We start from the raw sequence: 25,028 nt of genomic DNA on the forward strand, positions 1-25,028 counted from the left end.
GGCTGTTGGAGTGGATTCATAGGAAGGAAACCAGATTTTTGGAGTAGCATACAACGTGTTTCCTTAGGATAGAGATGCACTAACATGGACCTTGGAAGAATAGGATGAGCACTTGGATTGTTGTGTTTTATTCCCACTTGGAAGCTTGTATGCTCTGCCCATGAATTTTTAGGGGTAGCCATACATATGAGTTTGGGGATCGTAGACATATATGATTTTGTTAGACCTCCTCTCGGGAGTCACGAGAATATGGATCACATGAGTGATGATTGGAGTTGACCTATAGGAGATGATGTTATCGGTGATATGATGTGATTTGTTTAAAGGACTAGATAGAACAATTGGCATCTCAGAAACTGTGCTTAAGGATAAGATGATAAACGTTCACTCACACACTAGAATCCTTGAAACCCTTAAGCCCTACCAAGCCACAACCAGGTTGGATCATGAACTTGGGGTCTTGACTCTAGATCGAGAACACCTTGGCCCACACTCAACTATTACCACCACCAATGCCTCAGCCTACCTTATGTACCCCATGAACAGAAACTTCATGGAGTACTTGGTCACGTTGGTTGTCACTTTTATTTGGTAACCTACTTGTCTACCCGAAGACGGAAGAAGAGTCGTTCAGCTGGTTAGGAAACATTTGAAGACTGCCATGCTAAGGAGGAAGAACTATGCCAACCACCATCGTCAAGGAGTAAACTTTCTCGTCGAAGACCAGGTGTATCTGCAAGCCACTTCCCTCAAAGGAACCAAGCATTTCCATGTCAAAGGGAAGCTTACACCAAGATTTATCGCCAAGATCACTGCAAGAAGAAGAATAGACGGCTACCAGCTAGAGTTACCACCTGAGTCACCCACTATGCACAATATTTTTACACACAACACCACTCCTAAAATATTTCCAACTTTCTAACTAGTTCGGTCTCTACTAGGACATCGATCACCAAGCCACCAACCTCCAGCCTGAACTGACCGACTGCAAGAAAGCCATTAGTAACCTGGATCAAGCAGAACATCATACACAAAGCCACACCATCATGTACTTAAAGATCAATGGAGAACCACACGGAAGCAGAAGCAACATGAGGACATGAAGACTACCCCAGATCCAAGATTTTGTATTCCTTTCCGTGCCTAGTCTAGGAATCTCGGGGACGAGATTCCTGTAAGGGGGGTAGGTCTGTCACATCCTGATTTTCATGCCACAACACTTAAGCTATAAATAATGATAAATTGTGGTTTGACAAAAACTTTTGAGTGTTTAGGTCTTTGCTTGATTTGATTTTGTGTGTTGGTTGCTAGTGCTCTAAAAATCAAATAAATCCTCCAACTCTTATGCTCCTTCTCCTTCATCCAAAACCTTGCCCAATGATCATGCCATGTGTGTTGGACATAAAAGTAATTTCTTGCCAAAATATTTTGGCCAAAAAGTATTTTCTAAATTAGGTTTTCCAAAACCCCCTGAATTGAGACTTTAACTACAAGTACTTAATTAAAGGTGTGAAAAATCTTTCAAAAATTATATTTGACTCCTATTAGATATAGAACACCCACAAACCACAAAAATATAATTTTAAAAGTAATTTTCCTATTTTGTTTAAAGGCTTTTTCTTTAGGCCAGAAATGGTCTTTAATAGGTTAAAATTATTTTTAAGCTTCAAAAATATTTGAGAAAAATTAGGGAAACTCAGTGGACATATATTTTCCATATATAAGAGTTTCAGCACATGGTCATGTGCAAAATATTGGACAAAACCTCCAAAAACCATTTCTGCCCATTTCAAGGATTTGAAATATTTCTACAGGAAATATTTTCATAAAAATCCAAGAAACTTCCATCATGTCACAAATGCTCTATTTGGTGATCTTGCCAAGTCTCATGTCATGGAGAACAGTATAACCCCATGAAACCTTCTCAAAACCATTTCTGTCCTTTTTCAAGTTTGAACAACTTTACATTATCAAACTTGTCCAAATGCTCTCAGACTTGGTCCACATGCTAAAATGGTCTAATTATTAATCTAGACCAAGTGGAACAAGTTGGAGAACAAGTTAACTTGATCAAAGTGCCCCAAAACCCTTCCTGTCCAGAACCAAATTTGAACAACTCTACATTGGCAACCTTCTCCTTTTGATCTCAACTTTTGTGGACATGTTCAGATCCTCAAATGATGACACTACACCAAGTGGTGCATCAAGGAGAATAGATTTGCATGTCTAAATCTTGGAAAGTCCATTTCTGTTGATTTCTAGGGCTTACAAAAGTTGCATTGGCAACTTTGCCCAAATGGACTGAATCTTGGTGGAACCACTTGTTTTCTCATTCCATTTGGCCCTGTCAAGCCTTATGACAAGAGGAGTTCATATTCTTGCCCAAATCAACAACAAACACCTTCTGCCATTTTTCTAAAAACGCCAATTTGACCACTTCCACTAATCTCCATGAGTTCTCCTCTTTACCACAACCCCTCCTAGTCCCCCTCTACCCCTGGTGTGCTTCCCTGCCCGAGAGGCAATGATGAAGGGGGGCAGGGATCCACTTTTATTCTCTGGACAACACCATTTCCACTCTCTCTCAACTCCCTCTCCCCTCCAGTGGATCCCTAGGGCATCCAATGCCATTGCCACATTGTTTACTCCCCACTGCCCTGCCAAACGCAAGTGGACACGGCAGAGCGCGCAAAACACGCTCATGCCGGCCAAAAGCCTGCTCTGGGGCGCGCTACAGTGGCGTCCAAGCCTTGCCACCGCGCTCTCGTCCACCTCGGGCCGCCCAAGCGCGCCAGTCGACGCGCCTCGGCGTTCGCATCACGCCCGCGGGCCTCCAACTTGCCCCCGCACCCTCCTCTCGCCCCTGTGACGCGTGCCCGAGCGCCGCCCGCGTCCGCCAGTGGCTGCCCGCGTCCCTGGCCCGCCTCGCGCTCGCTCCTCTCTCCCTCTCTCCTTCCCTTGACCTGTACCACGCCCACGAGCACCTCAGACACGCCCCAAAGCGCCCGTTTGGCCCCTGGCAACGCCCCGGGCCGTGGCCGTGCGCCCCGCCTACGACACCTCCCGGCCGCGCCCGTATAGGGCCACCCCCGAGCCTTCTCTTGTCTCCAACTTCTCTCTCTCCCTCTCACACATCCTCTGACGGACACACTGCTCTTCTCGTGCTCTCCTTGCACCTCCATGGCCGGAGCAGTGCCGCCGGCCGCCGCTTAAATTCGTGGGCCTCGACCCCTCTCTCTTCCCCATGAACACTCCCGCACCCTCTCATCACCACCGCCAACTCACCCCGTGCTCCATCTCCTCCTCCTCGTGCCTTCCTCGCCGTGCCAAACCCCTCCATCACCTGTTCCTGCCGCGGCCGAGAACTCGCTCGCTCTGGCACTCCCCGGCAGAAACTGGGTTCCCAGGTGGACGCGGCCCATCCTACCGAGCTCGTCGGAGTCCGGGCGGTCGCCGGAGGTGGCCGGAGCCACCGGAACGGGCGCCGGCAAGCGCTCAGCCCCGCCTCCTCTGCCTCCTCTATCATGCGCAGAAGAAGGGAGATGACCCTGCGGATGGACCCCGTAGGTCAGTGACCCCGTCAGCGGGCCCCTCCGTTTAAGTGGAGACGCACTGGGAAAATACGCCTCCGGCGTGGACCCTGCGTGCGGCTGAACCGATGGGCCGGCCCAGTTGCGCCTCGGCGCGAAACCCCGCCCGGTGCGAGCTGCCGCCGCTGGATTGGGCCCATTTAGGTAAATCCCTTTTCTTTTTGTTTTTGAGTGGAATGGTAAAATCCATATAATATTCTAATTAACTCCAAATTTTATTATTCAAATTTCTAGTGACTCTATAAATCATGATCTAACTGTTGATGCAACATGCACATTTTTCCAGAGACTTTTTCTTCACAAACATTTATCAAATCTTGTTTTTCCATTTCTGTAATGAACTTTAGAAAATCTCAGAGAGCCCATTTGTGATACAAATTCCATGATTCAAAATCCTAGGCGTCTATAAGTTCAAAACTTAGTTTTTGAACATTTTTACTAATACTTTCTGTATCACCTCAAATAATGGTCTATTTCTTCATGTATAGCCAACTTTGCAAATTCATAGAGAAATCATTTGAACTCCAAATCTAGTGAAACCAACTCCTAGGTGCCTCAAAAATCATTCTTTGTTAAATGGGTGCCTTTTCTCATTTTTCAAATATATATTTCTGTGCACTTCCTGCAAATCCATAAACCCCTTGATTCCATCATATCAAAAAATTTAGGAATATCCACTGACCCAATTCCAATGAAACCACTCTGGTTAATTTTCATATAACCAAAGATGTCCTAGAAAAGTCAAATTAATATTTTTAGAGCACTTTTATTTTCTGCCTTGTTGTGTTGCTTATTGTGATTGTTTCCGACGTTAGTTGACGAAGTAGACGGAGTACATGGAGAAGGACCAAAAGATTTCAAGACTCTGATGAACCAGGCAAGCAGCCCTTTGACCATGTCTATGAAACCTTTTTATGTATGTCATATGGCATTTTTATTGCTTGCTTCGGAGACATGATGATGAGGTGATCACATGGGGTGGTTTGCCACCGTTACTTCCTCGTTGACACTTGCATGGTGCATGACCCTACCTCCTTATGAGGGTTATGCCAGTGGGAGTAGGTAGGATGCTAGAGTAGTTGCTACGCAAAAAGGGACGGGGATATGCATGGTGATGGAGGCAAAGTATTTTCAAAAGACTTTTTTTGAAAACCCCGTCGGGTGCCACTTATGCCCGAGGGAGATAATGAGATGGGTAACCACTTGATGACGAAGTGGTGTACCGAGGCAAGTGTGTGTGTTGTTTTTGAAAACGGATTAGATTTAAGATTTGTCGACTGTCCCAACCTTACATGTGCAACCACTCTACCCTTATATGGGAAAGGGCATTATTGATTACCTAGGCCGATACTAGCTTGGAGCCCGCATTACTAGTGATGGGAGAGTCGTTGTTGCGCTCTCTCGGAACGGGGTCGTGCCAGGTAGGGCGGCCATGACTGTTTTCACAGGGCACCGGACACACCGTTGGTACCCCGTGCTTGTGGTATGTGACGAATATGGGAGCGAGGCTCCACAATTTTAAGATGTGAATGTTGGGCACGGGGGTTACTACCAATCAAGTGGACTCTATGTTAGTGTCGTCTAGGGAAAGGTAATGATCGGGTGCTTACCCCGGGTACTTGAGGTACCGCGGGTCGTGGATGACATGGAAGTTCCCCGGATATTGTGGGTAAAGTGTGAAACCTCTGCAGAGTGTAAAACTATTCGAATAGTCGTGTCCACGGTCAAGGACAGTTGGGTGGTGCTGCTGAGACTATGTCCATATGTTTCTGGAAAACAACACGGTTTGGTAAATCTGTTGACGTGATTCATGAGGAAGTCACGTTGAGCTTGAGCATGAGTTGTTCATAACTCCTTCTCTAGTTGATGTCTGTAACCTCCTGATACTTGTTGCAGACACATTCATGTCCTTGACAAATCATTATCATACTTGCATGAGAAAAACTAGCTTTCCGCAAAAATGCCAAATTAGCAGTAGAGCCTTGCATAATTACTATGTTATCACTCTTGGGTTGCTTGCGAGTAACATTCAAAGTACTCATCGTCTTGCCACTGGTTATTTTATTGGCCAGGCATGAAAGGACAGGATATGATGAAGAATACTTCAGTGATGATCGTGCGAGCTAGGACGCTTTCCCGGTCTGAATGCATGTAGGGTTAAGGCAAATAGCATGGGTCCAAGTTATTGACGAAGATTTCCGCTGCAATGTTATACTCAAGACTCGACCATAACGGTCATAATTTATGTAAGATGGTATGTATGGATGTAAGACTCTTGTTATTCAGCTTCTGTGTGTTCAGTGAGCATTGATCTCTGGGATCACTGTAGACGTGCATTCGGTGATCATGACTTATGAGTCGGGGTCCCCACAATTAAGTTCATGGAGAATTGAAGTAATGCAATAAGAACGATGACATGATGTAGACAAGATCTATTCATGTAGGAATAGACCCCATCTTGTTATCCTTAAGAGTAACTATGCATACGTGTCATGTCCCGTTCTGTCACTGGGATTGAGCATCGTAAGATGGAACCCATCACAAAGCACCTCTCCCCATGGCAAGAAAAATCGATCTAGTTGGCCTAACTAAACCAATGATTTGAAGAAGAAATACGAGGCTATAAGCAATCATGCATATAAGAGATTAAAAATCAAATAACTTTCATGGATAAAATAGATCTGATCATAAAATCAAAGTTCATCGAATCCCTCTCCAAAAACTTTCGCTGCGTTTGGACTCCGTTTGGTATTGATTTTCTTCGAAGTAAAAAACAAGCAAAAAACAACAATTGGCACTGGGCACTATGTCAATAGGTTAGTCCCAAAAAATGATATAAAGTTGCTATAAAATGATTGTAAAACATCAAAGAATGATAATATAACAGCATGGAATAATAAAAAAATTATAGATACGTTGGAGACGTATCAGGATCCCCAAGTTTAATTCCTGCTTGTCCTCGAGTAGGTAAATGATAAAAACAGAAATTTTGATGTGGAAACTGCCTATCATGTTCACCACATATTCTTTTCTTTTGTAGCATGGAAATTTGGACTTTTATATGATTCAAAGCAATAGTCTAGTTTCGACATGAAGATTTCAATACTCAAGCATACCAACAAGCAACCTTGTCTTTCAAAATATCAACACTAAAGCAGGTTATCCCTAGCCCATTATGCTCAATCATTGATCCATTCATGAAACACACTCGCATATTAGCTACACCCAATGCTCAAGTAGGATCATAGTGCCCCTTAGTTGGTGCGTTATAAGAGAAGATGGATATTCAAATAAAAATAAAAATTGCATAAAGTAAACAGAAAGGCCCTTCGTAGAGGGAAGTAGGGATTTGTAGAGATGCCAGAGCTCAAAGCGGAAAAAGATAGAGATAAAACATTTTGGGTGGCATGGTTTTCCTGTCAATGAAAACGATCGAGTAGTTCCCAATACTTTCCTTGCTAGATATATCATTGGCGGTTCCCAAATAAAAAATAAAGTTTATTCCTTTTTCCACCATACTTTCACATTCCACAGCTAACTGTATCCACAAGTGTCATCCATACTATCACTTTCCAAGGAATTTATTATTTTACAACATGAAGTAAATTCATTTTTCATTTCTGGATTGGGAATCCCTAATACCTTTGTCGTACTCTTGTGCAATGACAAGTGAAGAAACACTCATCTTGAGAATAACACATCTAACATCGAAAAATATCAGCCACCCCCTACCATTTCATGAGCGATACAAGCACACAAAAAGGAAATTTATTTTGAAAATTAGAGATGGCACATAAAATTTGCTTGGAACGGCACAAAAATGCCGCATATAGGTATGTATAGTGGACTCATATGGCAAAACTAGGTTTAAGGATTTTGGATGCACAAGTAGTAATCCCACTTAGTACTAGTGAGGGCTAGCAAAAGATTGAGAAGCATCCAACCAAGAAAAAAACTCTCATAAGCGATCATTAAGCATAACTAACACCGAATAATGCACCATAAGTAGGATGTAATTTCATTGCATAACTATTGACTTTGGTGCTTGCATAGGGAATCACAAACCTTAACATCAATATTCTTACTAAAGCATAATTACTCATCAACATGACTCACATATCACTATCATCATATCTCAAAACTATTACAAAGAGTCAAGTTTATTTGTCCAATGATCTTCATGAAAGTTTTTATTATAACCCTCTTGAATATCTATCACTTTGGGACTAGTTTCATATGTTGCTTTTGATATCTCAAACAAATCTAAGTGAAGAACATGAGCATAATTTTTTTTCTCTCAAAATAATTTAAGTGAAGCATGTGAGAATTTCTTCAAAATTTTACTAACTCTCAAATAAATCTAAGTGAAGCATGTGAGAATTTCTTCAAAATTTTACTAACTCTCAAATAAATCTAAGTGAAGCATGAGAGCATTTCTTCAAAAATATTAAAGCACGCCATGCTCAGAAAGATATAAGTGAAGCATAGAGCAATTCCATAGCTCAAAAAATTTAAGTGAAGCACATAAAGCAATTCTAACAAATCATAGCATAATTTTGGCTCTCTCAGAAAGGTGTGTCCAGCAAGGATAGATGACACAAACTAAAAAGCAAAACAAGCAAAGACTCATATAATACAAGATGCTCCAAGAAAAACTCACGATATGTGACAAATAAAAATATAGCTCCAAGTAAAATACCGATGGTCGTTAGAAGAAAGAGGGGATGCCACTCGGGGCATCCCCAAGCTTAGTTGTTTGTTCCTCTTTGGATAATAACTTGGGGTGCCATGGATCATCCCCAAACTTAGGCTCTGCTTACTCCTTATTCCTTAATCCATCATGGTCTCACCCAAAACTTGAAAACTTCAGCCACACAAAACTCAACAAAACCTTCATGAGATCCGTTAGTATAACAAAGCAAATCACTACTCTAAGTACTGTTGAAAACACATTCATATTTTATTTTTTGCATTATATCTACTGTATTCCAACTTTATGGCTTATACCCTCCAATAGAAACCATAGATTCATCAAAATAAGCACACAATGCAAAGAAAACAAAATCTGTCAAAAACAGAATAGTCAGTGGCAATCTAAAAACTTTGAGTACTTCTGTAACTCCAAAAATTCTGAAAAATTGGGAAAATGTGGGAAATTTGTATGTAAATCCTTTGTACAAAAATCAGGATTTTATCATGCTTTTGTGATTAAGTAGATTGTTTTACCGGGCGCAAAAGTTTCTATTTTTGAACAAGATCAAATCAACTATCACCCAGCATGATCCCAAAGAACATAAAGAAAAAGACAAAAATAAATTTTATTCATTGGGTTGCCTCCCAACAAGCGCTATCGTTTTATGCCCCTAGCTAGGCATAATGCATAGATCTAAGTGTTGTCATCTTTAGTTTCAAACTCCTCAATCAAACACTTAGAATTCTTCAAAGATTTAGCATACAAATTTCAATAACAATCCTCCTAATAACAAGTTTGAAGAATTCATTCTTGCAAGTAGGGTCTTTTATCACTTCAATAAACTCTGGGTGAATACTAATCATCTTAAGATCTTCTTTGTTACTATTAGAAGTTGCACCCTTGTTTTTAGTGACTTGAGTGATCTTGCCATTTTTTACTAGAGTTATTTCAATGGTTTTAGCGGAAGAAAAAGGCTTGCTTAAATTACTAAAAATTTCTTCCAACTTATCAAATCTAGCAGGGCTCTCCTCTATTCTCTCGTTGAATGCAGGTTGTTTTTCTTTTAGTACCTTAAGAGCATCTCCCACTTTTGAACCAATTCTATTAGCAAGATTATGCATCCTTTTATCCAATTTTTCAATGTTTTCTTCAGTGAGCATTTTCTTTTCAATAACTTCTAGCCTTTCCATAACATGCTCAAGAGTTAAAGTTGCTTCATTAATCATGAGAGGTTGTGAACCCACTAGATTTCCCATAGAATTAAAGGCATCTAGAGAAGAACGCATCAAGAAATTCCCACCAGTAATCGTATCAAGGACGGATCTATACCATGTAGCGATGCCCACATAAAAATAGCGAAGAAGAACAATGGTAGGTTGCTTATGAATAGATCTATTATGAGCATGGCAAATCCTATGCCAAGCATATTTTAAATTATCCCCTCCCATTTGTTTGAAGTTAAGAACCTCATTCTCAGGGTGCATGCAATAGAGGAAGAACTATCCATAATGGCAAAAAGTGACAAACAAAATTGCACACGAAAACAGATCTGACAAGAAAACGGCGAACGAAAAAGAGGGCAAATAAAACAGCAAATTTTTGTGATGTGGGGGTGATGAAAATGAGAGGCAAATGGCAAACAATGTAAATTGCAAGGAGATGAGATTTGTGATTAGGAATGTGATAGATGTTGATGATGTCTCGCCGGCAACGGCGTCAGAAATTCCTTTTGATGCGGCTTGAACTACGTCGGTATTTCCGCAAAGAGGAAGGGATGATGCAGCACAACTACGGTAGGTATTTCCCTCAGTTATGAAACCAAGGTATCAATCCAGTAGGAGAACCAAGCAACACTATGTAAATGGCACATGCACGCAAAGAACAAATACTTGCAACCCGCGCGTATAAGGGGTTGTCAATCCCTTCTTCGGGTAACGGCGCCATAAATTGTCAAGTTGACGGGATAAAATTGTGATAGATTGGATAAATAGATCTCGAATAAACGCGAAATAAACAATGCAGATACAAATTTCATCAAGGTATTTTCGGGGTTTTGGAATAATAGGTCTGAAAATAAAAGCGAATAAAAATAGATCTCAAAGCAAATATGATAAAGAATAGACCCAGGGGCCGTAGATTTCACTAGTGGCTTCTCTCGATAAAAATAGCATATGGTGGGTAAACAAATTACCGTTGGGAAATTGATAGAGATTCAGATAGTTATGATGATATCGAGGCAATGATAATTATATAGGCATCACGTACAAGATTAGTAGACCGACTCCTGCCTGCATCTACTACTATTACTCCACACATCGACCGCTATCCAGCATGCATCTAGTGTATTAAGTTCATGGAGAAACGGAATAATGCAATAAGAACGATGACATGATGTAGACAAGATCTATTCATGTAGGAATAGACCCCATCTTGTTATCCTTAATAGCAATGATGCATACGTGATATGTCCCCTTCTGTCATTGGGATTGAGCACTGTAAGATCAAACCCATCACAAAGCACCTCTTCCCATGGCAAGAAAAGTCGATCTAGTTGGACTTACTAAACCAAAGATTCAAAGAAGAAATATGAGTCTATAAGCAATCATGCATATAAGAGATCAGAACTCAAATAACTTTGATGGATGAAATAGATCTGATCATAAACTCAAAGTTCATCGAATCCTAACAAACACACCGCAAAAAGAGTTGCATCAAATGGATCTCCAAGAGACCATTGTATTGAAGATCAAAAGAGAGCAAGGAAGCCATCTAGCTACTGCCTACGGACCTAAAGGTCTACAATGAACTACTCACGCATCATCGGAGAGGCCCCAATGAGGATGATGAACCCCCTGTGATGGTGTCTAGATTGGATCTGGTGTTTCTGGAACTTGCGGCGGCTGGATTGTGTTTCGTCGACTCCCCTATTTTTTTTTATTTTTGGGGTATTTATAGAGTAAAGAGGTTGTGCGGGAGGTGGTCGAGGTGGGCACAACCCACCAGGGCGCGCCTGGGGGCCCAGGCGCGCCCAGGTGGGTTGTCCTCCCCTCGGAGCCCCCCTCTGGTACTTTCTTGGCCCATCATGTGTCTTCTGGTGCAGAAAAAAATCTCCAAAAAGTTTCTCTGCGTTTGGACTCCATTTGGTATTGATTTTCTGCAAAGTAGAAAACAAGCAAAAACAGCAAATAGCACTCGGCACTATGTCAATAGGTTAGTCCCAAAAAATGATATAAAGTTGCTCTAGCATGATTGTAAAACATCCAAGAATGATAATATAACATGATGGAACAATAAAACATTATATATATGTTGGAGACATATTAGTGGACTATTCCTTACATAGCTTACTTGCTCAGTCAAGAGCTCCCCGAGAATGAGGTTGAGGCATGACAGATTGTCCGTCGATCGAAACCCTATATTGTCATGGGAGATCAGCTTTACAAGAAAAGTACCTCTGGCGTAACACAACGTTGCATCTCACCCGAGTATAGGGGATCAATTGTAGTCCTTTTGATAAGTAAGAGTGTTGAACCCAACATGGAGCAGAAGGAAATGACAAGTGGTTTTCAGCATGGTAACTTTTGCGAGCACTGAAATTGTTGGTAACAGGTAGTTTCATAGCAAGATAATTTGTAACGAGCAAGTAACGGTAATAGTAAGTAATAGTGCAGCAAGGTAGCCCAATCCTTTTGTGGCAAAGGACAGGCCAGAACATTATCTTATAATAAGCAAAGTGTTCTCGAGGGTACATGGGAATTTCATCTAGTCACTTTAATCATGTTGGTTTGATTCGTGTTCTCTACTTTGATATATAATTTGATATGTGGTTGGACCGCTACTTAGGTGTTGTTCTTACTTGAACAAACCTCCTACTTATGATTATCCCCCTCGCAAGCATCCGCAACTACGAGAAAAGTATTAAGATAAAATCTAACCACAACATTAAACTTTTGTGTCCAAATCGGTCCCTAACAAAGTAGCACATAAACTAGTGTTTAAGCTTCTGTCACTCTAGCAACCCATCATCTAATAACTACTACATAATGCATTCCCTTAGGCCCAAATACAGTGAAGTTTCATGTATGACACCATAAGAGAATCACAACATACATATCATCAAAATATTGAACACATATCAAGTTCACATGATTACTTGCAACAAGTTTCTCCGTGACCTCAAGAAAAAAAGTAACTACTCACAAATGATAATCATGCTCAAGATCAGAAGGGTATTAAATAGCACAATAGATCTGAACATATAATCTTCCACCAAATAAACCATATAGTAATCAACTACAAGATGTAATAAACACAACTAGTCACCCACAAGCACCAATCTAAGGTTCCGGCACAAAGATTGAACACAAGAGATGAACTAGGGTTTGAGATGAGATTGTGTTGTTGAAGATGTTGATGGAGATTTCCCTCCCCTAGATGGGAGAGTTGTTGGTGATGATGGTGACGACAATTTCCCCCTCCAAGAGGGAAGTTCCCACGGCGGAATCGCTCCCCCGGAGGGCAAAAGTGCTCCTACCCAAGTTCCGCCTCGAGACAACGGCGCTTCATCTCGAAAGTTCTCTCCTGATTATTTTTCTAGGTCAAAATGACCTATATACCAGAAGATGGGCACCAGAGGTGGGCCGAGGAGGGCACAACCCACCAGGGCGCGCTTGGGGGGCTTGGCGCGCCCAGGTGGGTTGTGCCCACCTGGTGGACCTCCTCCAGTAGTTATTTGCTCCAGTATTTTTTATATATTGCAAAATAATTCTCTGTAAATTCAGCTCATTTGGAGATGTGTAGAATAGGTAACTCTAATGTAGCTTTTCTAGGTCCAGAATTCTAGCTGCCGGCATTCTCCCTCTTTGTGTAAACCTTGCATATTATGAGAGAAAAGGCATTAGAAAATACTCCAAAAAGCATTATTATGCATAAAAACATTATAAATAACAATAGGAAAATATGATGCAAAATGGACGTATCAGCTCCCCCAGGCTTAGAACTCGCTTGTTCTCAAGCGAAAACCGAAATCGAAAAACAAGTCCACATGCTTAGAGAGAGAGAGGTATCAATAAAAACAAAATACAGACATAGAAGCATCATGTATATTACAGCAACAAAGTTTATCATAGAACTTCCATCATATAACTTCTCATGAACAAGTAACAATTCATCACAACATTGAAGTATAAAGCATAAACTCTATTGAAACCAACAAACTATGTTCTCAGTCAACTTTGCAACTACAATTCATCATCTTTTCAGGAAGGGTCACATATCAGAGCATTTTGGCAAGTTCACATACTCAACCATCATATAGTCTTCTATGATTGCCAACACTCACCGCATACACATGAAAAAAAAAGTTTCAATCGGACACATAGAAAGATAGGGGCATATAGTTTCACGTCCCAACGTATTCACCTCAAGGGTGATGTCAACAATAATAACTCATGTCCACCCATATCCAGCTGGATATAAGTGCCTAGATCTTTCCTCACCACATGATGCTTGCAAAAGGAGAAAATAAAAAGGAATAGAGAAGAATACTTTGACGCTTGCATAAAAGTAAATACACAAAAGTAAAAGATAGGCCCTTTGCTGAGGGAAGCAGAGGTTGCCATGCGCTCTTTGGTTGTATGCTCAATCTGTTAGTGCAAAAGAACGTCACGCTATATTGACCCTTGTGATAGCAACCTTTACTATGCAGTCTGTCGCTTTTATTATTTTGCCATCACAAGTTCGTACAACGCTCAATTTTCTCTTACACTAAATGATCTAACACATTTAGAAGCAATTTTTATTGCCTTATTGCACTGATGACAACTTACTTAAAGGATCTTACCCAATCCATTAGTAGGTATGGTGGACTCTCAAAATAAGATTTGGGTTTAAGTGTTTATGGATGCGCAAGTAGTATCTCTACTTAATGCGGAATTTTTGGCTAGAAAAGATATTGAGCAAGCAGCACATGTTAAAGGATCTATGAAAATATAAATTCTATGTGAATATGAACAAACATAGATCATTACGTTGCCTTCCTTGTCCAACGTCAACAATTTTGGCATATAATATTTTGATGTGGGCTCACAATCATAAAAGATGTCCAAGATAGTGTATTTGCATGTGAATCTTCTCTTCCCTTATTAATTCTTTCATGAATTGCATCATTGACCAGTGCTATGTTTGTCAATCTCCAATTAAGTTTACCTCTTATACTTTTCCTTATGTGATGTCATTACTTACCATAAGATTATTATATGATCTTTTTCATTTAGTTCCCTTTCTTTTTATTGGAACATAAAAGTAAAGAAAGCAAAACTCGAAGTAAACTTTATTATATATCTCGCACACGATTACAAAGATAGATCACTAAGCAAACACTTACGAAAAATCAAACTAAACTTTTATTTAACTAAATCAAAAGATAACTAAAGATCGAACTAAGATAAATAAAGGCCAAGATAATGGTGGCGATATGATATCAGGGACCTCCCCCAAGCTTGGAACATGCCAAGGGGAGTTCTCATACCATGAACTCAAGTATCCTTTGGTGGTGAAGAAGAAGGAGGTGGTGGTGATGAGGTTGTAGCAATCTTGTCCTTCAGGCTCAAAAGATACTCCAATCTATGGATGACGCTCCGGAGGGAAATGATGTTCTCTTGCAATATTATATTTTCACGAGTGAGATATTTATTTTGTGCACGAACCGTTTCGATGAGCCGAAAAGCTTTGATCTTTGTGGGGGTAGGATGATCATAATAACGTTCAAGGATATCTTGTTCCTCAGCAGGAAAGGCTTGCTCTACTGCCGCCGCTTGGTCTCCAACTACTTCCTTGCTCTTATCCCCCTTGAAGGCTTCCTTCAGTTCTTCTCTCTTTTGTTCTATCTTTATCAACCAAGCATCTTCTTGTACGTTGTCGGAGGAGGGAGAAGACATGATGCCTGGCCTGAAAAACTCTGACAGAAAAACAACAAGAAATAAGAACGAGAGGTTTCTCTGCGATATGGTGAACAATACGTTCGGGGGATATATAAAGATTTTTATCTTGGGAAACAAGCAAACGGGAGAAAAACGGAGTCCGGAAGGTACCCAAGTGTAACGCCCTCAATGCGGCTATATCTCCCACGTGTCGAAGCACGACTTAGAGGCATAACCGCATTGAAAGCAATGTCGCAAGTGAGGTAATCTTCACACAACCCATGTAATACATAAGGGAAAGAGATACATAGTTGGCTTACAATCGCCACTTCACACAATTACATGAATAAAACATTACATCATCCAAATACAATCAAGGTCCGACTACGGAACCAAAATAAAAGAATAACCCCAAATGCGACAAAGGTCCCCGATCGACCCCAACTGGGCTCCGCTACTGATCAACTAGAATGAAACAATACAAAGGACAAGATCTTCATCGAGCTCCTCCTAAGCTTGGTTGCATCATCTGCACGGACTCATCGACACCTGCAAGCTGGTTTTGGAAGTATCTGTGAGCCACGGGGACTCAGCAATCTCGCACCCTCACGATCAAGACTATTTAAGCTTATGGGTAAGGTAAAAGGTATGAGCTGGAGCTGCAGCAAGCAACTAGCATATATGGTGGCTAACATACACAAAAGAGAGCGAGAAGAGAAGGCAAAGCACGTTCGAGAAAGTATGATCAAGAAGTGATCCTAAAACAACCTACGTCAAGCATAACTCCAACACCGTGTTCACTTCCCGGACTCCGCCGGAAAGAGACCATCACGGTTACACACGCGGTTGATGCATTTTAATTAAGGTCAACTTCAGGTTTTCTACAACCGGACATTAACAAATTCCCATCTGCCCATAACCGCGGGCACGGCTTTCGAAAGTTCAAATCCCTGTAGGGGTGTCCCAACTTAGCCCATGACAAGCTCTCACGGTCAACGAAGGAATAGACCTCCTCCCGAGACATTCCGATCAGACTCGGTATCCCGGTTCTACAAGACATTTCGACAGGGTAAAACTAAACCAGCAACACCGCCCGAATGTGCCGACAAATCCCGATAGGAGCTGCACATATCTCGTTCTCAGGGCACACTCAGATGAAACTAGCTACGAGTAAAACCAACCCTCAAGTTTCCTCGAGGTGGCCCCGCAGGCAGCTCAGTTCGGACCAACACTCAGAGGAGCACTGGCCCGGGGGGGTTAAAATAAAGATGACCCTTGAGTCCGCGAAACCCAAGGGAAAAAGAGGCTAGGTGGCGAATGGTAAAACCAATGTTGGGCATTGCTGGAAGAGCTTTACTCAAGGCGAACTGTCCAGGGGTTCCCATTATTACCCAACCGCGTAAGGGACGCAAAATCCGGGAACATAACACCGATATGATGGAAACTAGGGCGGCAAGAGTGGAACAAAACACCAGGCATAAGGCCGAGCCTTCCACCCTTTACCAAGTATATAGATGCATTAATTAAATAAGATGTATTGTGATATCCCAACAAGTAAACATGTTCCAACATGGAACATCATCTCCATGTTCCAACGAGGAACAAACTTCAATCTTCACCTGCAACTAACAACGCTATAAGAGGGGTTGAGCAAAGCGGTAACATAGCCAAACAACGGTTTGCTAGGACAAGGTGGGTTAGAGGCTTGGTTCAACAATATAGGAGGCATGATAAGCAAGTGGTAGGTATCACAGCATAGGCATAGCAAAAGAGCGAGCATCTAAGCAAGCAAAGATAGAAGTGATTTCGAGGGTATGATCATCTTGCCTGAAATCCCGCAAGGAAGAAGAACGAGTCCATGAAGAAGATAAACGGAACGTAGACGAATGGGTCCTCACAAACGCGATGTTATCGGAACCAACCCGAAGAAGCAAACACCGGAAAAGAAGCACACAACATAGTAAACAACCAACACATGAACATGGTATGATATGTGGGATGCGGTATGCGATGCATATGCATGATGTGACAAGGAATTCATGAACCTGGCCTCAACTTGGAAATCCAAGTGTGCCACTGGAAAGATGAGATGAAATCGCTTGAAAACAATATAAAGATCACCGGAATCGGAGTTACGGTTTGGAAATGGCAAGCAATTCAAATATGACACCGGTCTGCGATTTACAGCAAGTAGCCATCTAAATGCAATGAGATGCACATGCTACCGCATCCAAACATGACAAAAAATACATGGCAGGGATGCATTCATGATGCTTAATAAAAATCTAGCACTGAGCTACGACCAATTCATCCATTAACAGGTTCAAACAAGCATGGCAAAAATGCATATGGTAAACAGATCTCAGACTTGGTGAAATTAACACAAGCCTGGAATTTCAGATCAGGTAGCACACTTCGGAGCATGAAAACTATATGCTAGAGGACCTGAACATGGCAAAGTAAAGCACGGCATGGAGCTACTCAAAGAGCTTAACAAAAGTCCCTTAGTGACCTTGAGCCAAAAGGGATCAGAAAATACAATTGCAAGCATGTGAACATGTCAAAAACATAATCAGTTCTCAGACTTAGTGAAAACTGGAGCATGCTGAAAACAGATATCAAATAGGCATGTTTACGAGCTCGAAGCACTCACTACGGAGCAAGTCATGACAAGCTAAGCATACACCCATCAAGAATACACAAAATGCAAGCTAGACATGGCAAGAACAATAACATAGCATGCACAGAACAACTACAACATCCTCGGCAGAATCGCTAACAAGTAGACAATCTGCCCAGATTCACGAAATAGCAAAAGTAGAGCTCGATTAACTCAAGCTAGGGTGCTCCATAATTGCAAACAAAAGCATGGATGGATAGAGAACTACAAGATTAACAAAACATCCTTACTGATCATCCTCAAAATAGGCACGGGTCACTAGGAAACAACATGAAAATATGGCATAATGAGATAAACAGACCAAGGACTTAGTGGAAATGCTAAGTCCCTGAAATCAGCATTAACAAGTGCACCATTTTGCAAGCTTGTGCTAGTCACCACACACATCACAAAAAAACATGGGTTGCACCTCTGGAAAGATGGCAAAACCCTTAACAAAACATATGTAGAGCTCATGGGCATATCATGCACACAATAATCATGGCAAAAATGACATAGCTAAATGGTGCAGCAGATCTGACAATTATCTCAAGTAGCACTCTTCTAACAGCATTTCGGGCATCAAGATGAACTCAAATGAAAATGATGCAATGAGATGAAATGATGTACTCTCTGAGATGAACATTTTGATATGCTACGTGCACAAATCGGAGTTACGGATGCGGAGTTACGGCATGATGAAGTTTGCAAAAAAAATACTGGAGAGGGGGAAAGTCAACTGCTAGATCTAGGGTTCCTCGCGGCGCGCGAACCGAGGTAGGATCTGAGCTCGCCGGAGCTGCACTGTTCACCGGAGAGAAGACGGCGGCGGCCGGAGCGGCGGAGTCGCCGGCCCCGGGCGCGGCGGAGGTGGCCGTGGGCGACGAGGTCGCCGGAGCGGCGAGACGCGGCGCGGGCGGCGCGACGGAGGAGCTGCCGGAGCGGGGCGGCTCCGGTGGCGGAGCCTCGCCGGCGCGGGAGGAGGAGATGGGGCGGCGGTGCCGTTCTGCGACGGCGGGAGCAGGTGGGCCGCGGGGGCCCGGTGCAGCGGCTCGGCCACTCAGGAGCCAACATGTGGCGGCGGCGCGGGGAGGACGGACATGTCCGGTCTGCGAGTTTTGTCCGGCAGCGGCGGGTGGAGATAGATCTAGGGTTTGGGGAAGAAGGACCCATGGATTTCGGAGGGGGGCTATAAATAGGCATAAAGGGAGCTAGGAGAGTCCAAATGAGGTGCAGTTTTCGGCCACGCGATTGTGATCGAACGCTCTAGATGATGGAGAAGGTTTTGGTGGGTTTTGGGCCAAATTGGAAGGGTGTTGGGCTGCAAGACACACGAGGCCTTTTCGGTCCCTCGGTTAACTGTTGGAGCATCAAACGAAATACAAATGGTACGAAACTTGACAGGCGGTCTACCGGTAGTAAACCAAGGCCGCTTGGAAAGTCTCGGCCCAATCCGGAAATGTTTAATACCCGCACACGAAAGAAAGGTAGAAATGACCACTGGAGGAGAACGGCGCTGGAATGCAAAACGGACAACGGGGAAAAAGCTCGGATGCAAATGAACATGTATGCAAAAGAAATGCACATGATGACAAGATATGCAATGCATGACACGCAAGCAATGACAAGGCAAACAACAGCGAATAACTGGATGACACCTGGCACATCGGTCTCGGGGCGTTACACCGAGGTGGGCACAACCTACCTAGGCACGCCTAGCAAGCCAGGCGCGCCCTGGTGTCTTGTGCCCACCAGGGTTGCCTTCCTGGTTGTTTCTTATTTTCCTAATTATTGTAGTTTTCTAAAACTGATATTTTTTGGATTTTTCGGAATCCTTTTACTTACCGTATCATGTACCTCCTCTTTTTCACGATTCTGGAGTGTTCCAGAAGGTTTCTTTTATGTGTTCCCATGGAGTCACATTTGGACAATATTGCTTTCAACTTTAATGAGCGTACCTGAGATATAATGTTTTATTATTTGCCCATTGACAACCTTTAGGTTGGTACCTTCGGCATTATTTATTTTGATAGCTATAGAACGATAAACTTCTTTGGTAATATATGGTTCTTCCCATTTGGAGAAGTTTTCCTGCAAAGAATCTTAAACGAGTGTTGTACAAAAGAACATATTCTCCAACTTTAAATTCCCGCTTTTGGATTCTTTTGTCATGCCACCTTTTAACTTTTTCTTTAAATAACTTGGCATTTTCATAGGCTTGGGTTCTCCATTCATCTAGCACTGGTACAACAAGGTGCTATACAAACAGTTTTTAACCCCTTTCCGCGACGGCGTTATGAACCGTCACCAAGTGAGTGACTGCGATAGGGAGGTCCTTCACACACGACCCAGAAACCGTCGGGGATAGGCCCTCCTAGCACACACGCTTGGCAAAATGAGGTCACGTGTGACGGGCGAGCGATCAAATACGGTTATACGTATAGTTGTGCTAAAAAATACAATTATATAGGCCAAATTGTTTTCGCTCGTAAGTACATCCCACACAGTCAGTCCTGGCTAAACGCTTCTGTTCGCATGTACATTCCACACAGTTAATCAAGGAATACATTTATGTTAGTATGTACATCCCACACAGTTAATCCAAGAAGTATGTTTCCGTTCATATATACGTCCCACACAATCACTCCAAGGAAAACGTTTCCATTCACAGGTACATCACACACTGTTTTCCCCGTTAAATAGTTTGTGATAGCGTTGCCATTGCAGATGATATTAAAAAATTTATCATCTGCGTTATTGAATGCATCACACACGGTGCGTAGAAGAAACTGTGTGGCAAAGGTTATCCATCACACACACTTTTTATGTGGTAAACGTTTGCGCAAGGTGGCCTAACGCAAATAGTTTTCAAGAGGATGTCGTGTGTGATTGTTCATTGATTTAACACAGTTTATTTCTAGAAACTGTGTGTGTTGCCTGAGGTCATCGCCCATGATGTTTTCTCAATAACCGTTTGTAATAGAAAAACCCAATTAGTAGGTTAATTAGCCATTAGCAGGCTAATTGCCTATTATTAATAATCCATTTATTAATCTAATTGACATTTCATATTAAGCACACAATATATTTCATTTTCATATTAAGGAAGAAGGATTTCATAATTGAAATACATCGGAGTACAACATCATATAGCTTCGACACTCAGCTACTCCATTACACAACTGCACCAGCACCAAGTTTCACATGCAACATCTATAACCTTTCGAAATTAGCATCATACACAGAACATAGACATATGAATCTCATCTGGAAAAATGCTGAAGCGGAAGGCAAATACTGAGCCTTCATTGATGTTGAAGGTCTTTGCAACTTTAGGCCAGTGCCTATGGATGATTGACCGTCCATCTTTCATCCTCTTCAGGAACACTTCAATATTGAACCGTGGGTGTTGTATGAATACCTTGCTCGCCTCCTGACCATACAGGTGGGTTGAGAGGTAATCATCAGTGATCTGCTTTGGAAAGGCCTGAAAACAAGGATATGCATAAATATCTTCCCTATATTGGAAATGGGGCAAAGGAATAAAAAAGGCAAGGTATAATAGTTAGTACCATCCTATGTGAAATGATGTCTTCTTCATTGTGCAGACAAAGATCTTGTTGTTTTTGTCGCTAATTTCTTTATCCTAACAATCTTTCTGAGTTTCTTGACTTGACTGATATTCATCGACAACTCATTTCCCCATATGCAAAAAAGGGTCAAACAGTGGGTCAAAACCTCTGGCAGTGGGACCTACATGTGCAAGACCAAATTGTTAAAAAAAAACTAAATATTGGAATGGTCCATGCAATTGCACAATAATGTAGTATTAGACAAAGGACCATGCATGTGCAACCCTCGATTGTAAACCTTAGTGCTTCCCATTGTTTCCCCGCAACACATATAAGGTAGTTAATGATCAGGTTAATTGAGGGTTCGCATGCTATCAGTAAAATATGTTGTTGAAAAATTAGCACATTACAGATTCATCAGATCAATTTAAGTCACTGAAAACGCATTTATCCAAACCAAGGATGACTAAGAACTAGGAAATATAGCAATTGTATATGTTTCTCATGTATTAAGTGAAGCCAAATTTGACTTATTCCTCACATGCACAACAATACAAAATTCTACCCACGACAATTGGACATCGCATTGCAGAATTGAACCAAGCAGTTAACTAAACACCACAACAAATGAACCAAACATTAACTGAGCACCACATTGCACAATATGACATACTCCTAATAGAAGATCAGACAGTTAACCAAACCCAGCATGCTTAACAACTTGGAAATATGGCAATTGTATTTGTTTCTCATGTATTTAGTACAGCCAAATTTGATTTATTTCTCACATGGTATACAATAACAGAATGCACCCACAACAATTGAACATCGCATTGCAGAATTGAACCAAACAGTTAACTAAACACCACAACAAATGAACCAAACGTTAATTGAGCACCACATTGCACAATGTATAACATACTAGAAGATCAGACAGTTAACCAAACCAAGCATGCTTGACAACTTGGAAATGTAGCAATTGTATTTGTTTCTCATGTATTTTGTATAGGTAAATTAGATTTACTTCTCACATAGAAGACAATACAAAATTGCAGCCTGAAGAATTGAACATCACATTTGTAGAATTGAACCAAACAGTTAATTGAAGATGACAACTCATTGACCAAACAGTTAATAAGTGAGCACCACATTGCATGACATATAGAACATATACACTAGAGCAACAGATTGCATGGTAAAAGTAGATAGGACAATTCACTAGAATTTGTTAAGGAAAGGCAGGAGCAGCACATGCAATGGGTAAACCGAGCATGCTTAACCGGCGTAGCTAGAAAACTAAACATAGGTCCTTATAGTGAGCTAATAAGACAAGGTACCCCTCGTCGTCGGAGATATTGATGATGATCGGCTCCTTGTACATGGAAGAGAGCGAGGCCTCAACATCGTGGGTGCCCTTGTCATAGTGGTGAGTTGCCTAAGTCGCTCCGGGCACCAACCTGCTAGCTATTAAGTTGAGGTAAGCACAGGCACGCTAAAAAACACCTCGTAGTCTTCGTCAAAGGCACCAACAGTGTCCTCGAGAAAACGCCACGAACTATCGTTTAAAGCAGCTAACCGCATCACGACGTCGGTGCACGAGGCGTCAATGGTGGACTACAGCACACCCACACTTCTTAATCGAGCAAGTTCAACAATTAAACAGAGCTAGCTGACCTAAACATTACTCTAACAAATTAAAGACAAGTTCTCCTAATTAAACAAAACAAAGAGTATTACTACGGCTGGTGCTCGTCGATCTCCGCCGCCTCCTCCATGTCCAGCTCACGCCCGACGATCTCCTGGGGAAGGGGCTCCATGGCATCCATCGCACCATATTCGTCAAGCATCTCGCCATCCGTGTCTGCCATCTCTTTGGAAAAGGAGGCCACAAGATGGGCGTGGGCGACCGCGATCTAGGCTTGGACGGGCTCCGTCATGGCAAGGTATGCAGCGTGTCAGGACCCCGATTCCAAGTCACATCGATCTAGCCGGTAACACCTCATATCACTTTGCGGCCTCACGCACGGTATTCCCACGGGTATCGCCTTACCATGGCCCGGGACCGTTTGTGCCTTTTGGCTCACGTATATGATAGTGTTGCTAGCATCCATATGACGGAGAACCCAGGCCGACATGGCTAGTCGTGAACCCAAAGCGGCACCAACCTATGGGGACAGGCATACATGAATCACATCGAGCGTGTCGGTCAGCAGCGTGTGAATCCGGGCTGTAGCACTGGGCTAACAGGACTCCGAGAACCCGGGCTGTAGCAGGCTAGGCAGGACTCTGGATGTCAACGCGTGACATTTCCCCGAAGGGACAGACACAGGAACGAAGTGAAACACATGCCGGCCAGTCAAGTTCCTGAGAAGTAGTGTGATACGTCTCCAACGTATCTATACATTTTGATTGCTCCATGCTATATTATCTACTGTTTTGGACTATATTGGGCTTTATTTTCCACTTTTATATTATTTTTGGGACTAACCTATTAACCGGAGGCCCAGCCCAGAATTGTTGTTTTTTGCCTATTTCAGTGTTTCGAAGAAACGGAATATCAAACAGAGTCCAAACGGAATGAAACCTTCGGGAACGTGATTTTCTCACCGAACGTGATCCAGGAGACTTGGACCTTACGCCAAGGCATCATAGAGGCGGTCACGAGGGTGCCCCCCCTAGGGCGCGCCCCCTGCCTCGTGGGCCCCTCGGAGCTCCACCGACGTACTTCTTCCTCCTATATATACCTACGTACCCCCAAATGAACAGAGACAGAGCCAAAAACCTAATTCCACCGCCGCAACTTTCTGTATCCACAAGATCCCATCTTGGGGCCTGTTCCGGAGCTCCACCGGAGAGGGCCGTCAACACGGAGAGCTTCTACATCATCATAGCCCCTCCGATGAAGTGTGAGTAGTTTACCTCAGACCTTCGGGTCCATAGTTAGTAGCTAGATGGCTTCTTCTCTCTTTTTGGATCTCAATACAAAGTTCTCCCCCTCTCTCGTGGAGATCTATTCGATGTAATCTTATTTTTCCGGTGCATTTGTTGAGACCGATGAATTGTAGGTTTATGATCAAGTCTATCTATGAATAATATTTGAATCTTCTCTGAATTCTTTTATGTATGATTGGTTATCTTTGCAAGTCTCTTCGAATTATCAGTTTGGTTTGGCCTACTAGATTGGTTTTTCTTGCCATGGGAGAAGTGCTTAGCTTTGGGTTCGATCTTGCGGTGTCCTTTCCAAGTGACAGAAGGGGCAGCAAGGCACATATTGCATCGTTGCCATCGAGGATAACAAGATGGGGTTCATTTCATATTGCATGAATTTATCTCTCTACATCATGTCATCTTGCTTAAAGCGTTACTCTGTTTATAACTTAATACTCTAGATGCATGCTGGATAGCGGTCGATGAGTGGAGTAATAGTAGTAGATGCAGAATCGTTTCGGTCTACTTGTCACGGACGTGATGCCTATATACATGATCATGCCTAGATATTCTCATAACTATGCTCAATTCTGTCAATTGCTCAATAGTAATTTGTTCACCCACCGTAGAATACTTATGCTCTTGAGAGAAGCCACCAGTGAAACC

Source organism: Triticum aestivum, chromosome 1A, assembly GCF_018294505.1.
Source record: "Triticum aestivum cultivar Chinese Spring chromosome 1A, IWGSC CS RefSeq v2.1, whole genome shotgun sequence".
In the NCBI taxonomy this organism is placed as follows: domain Eukaryota; kingdom Viridiplantae; phylum Streptophyta; class Magnoliopsida; order Poales; family Poaceae; genus Triticum; species Triticum aestivum.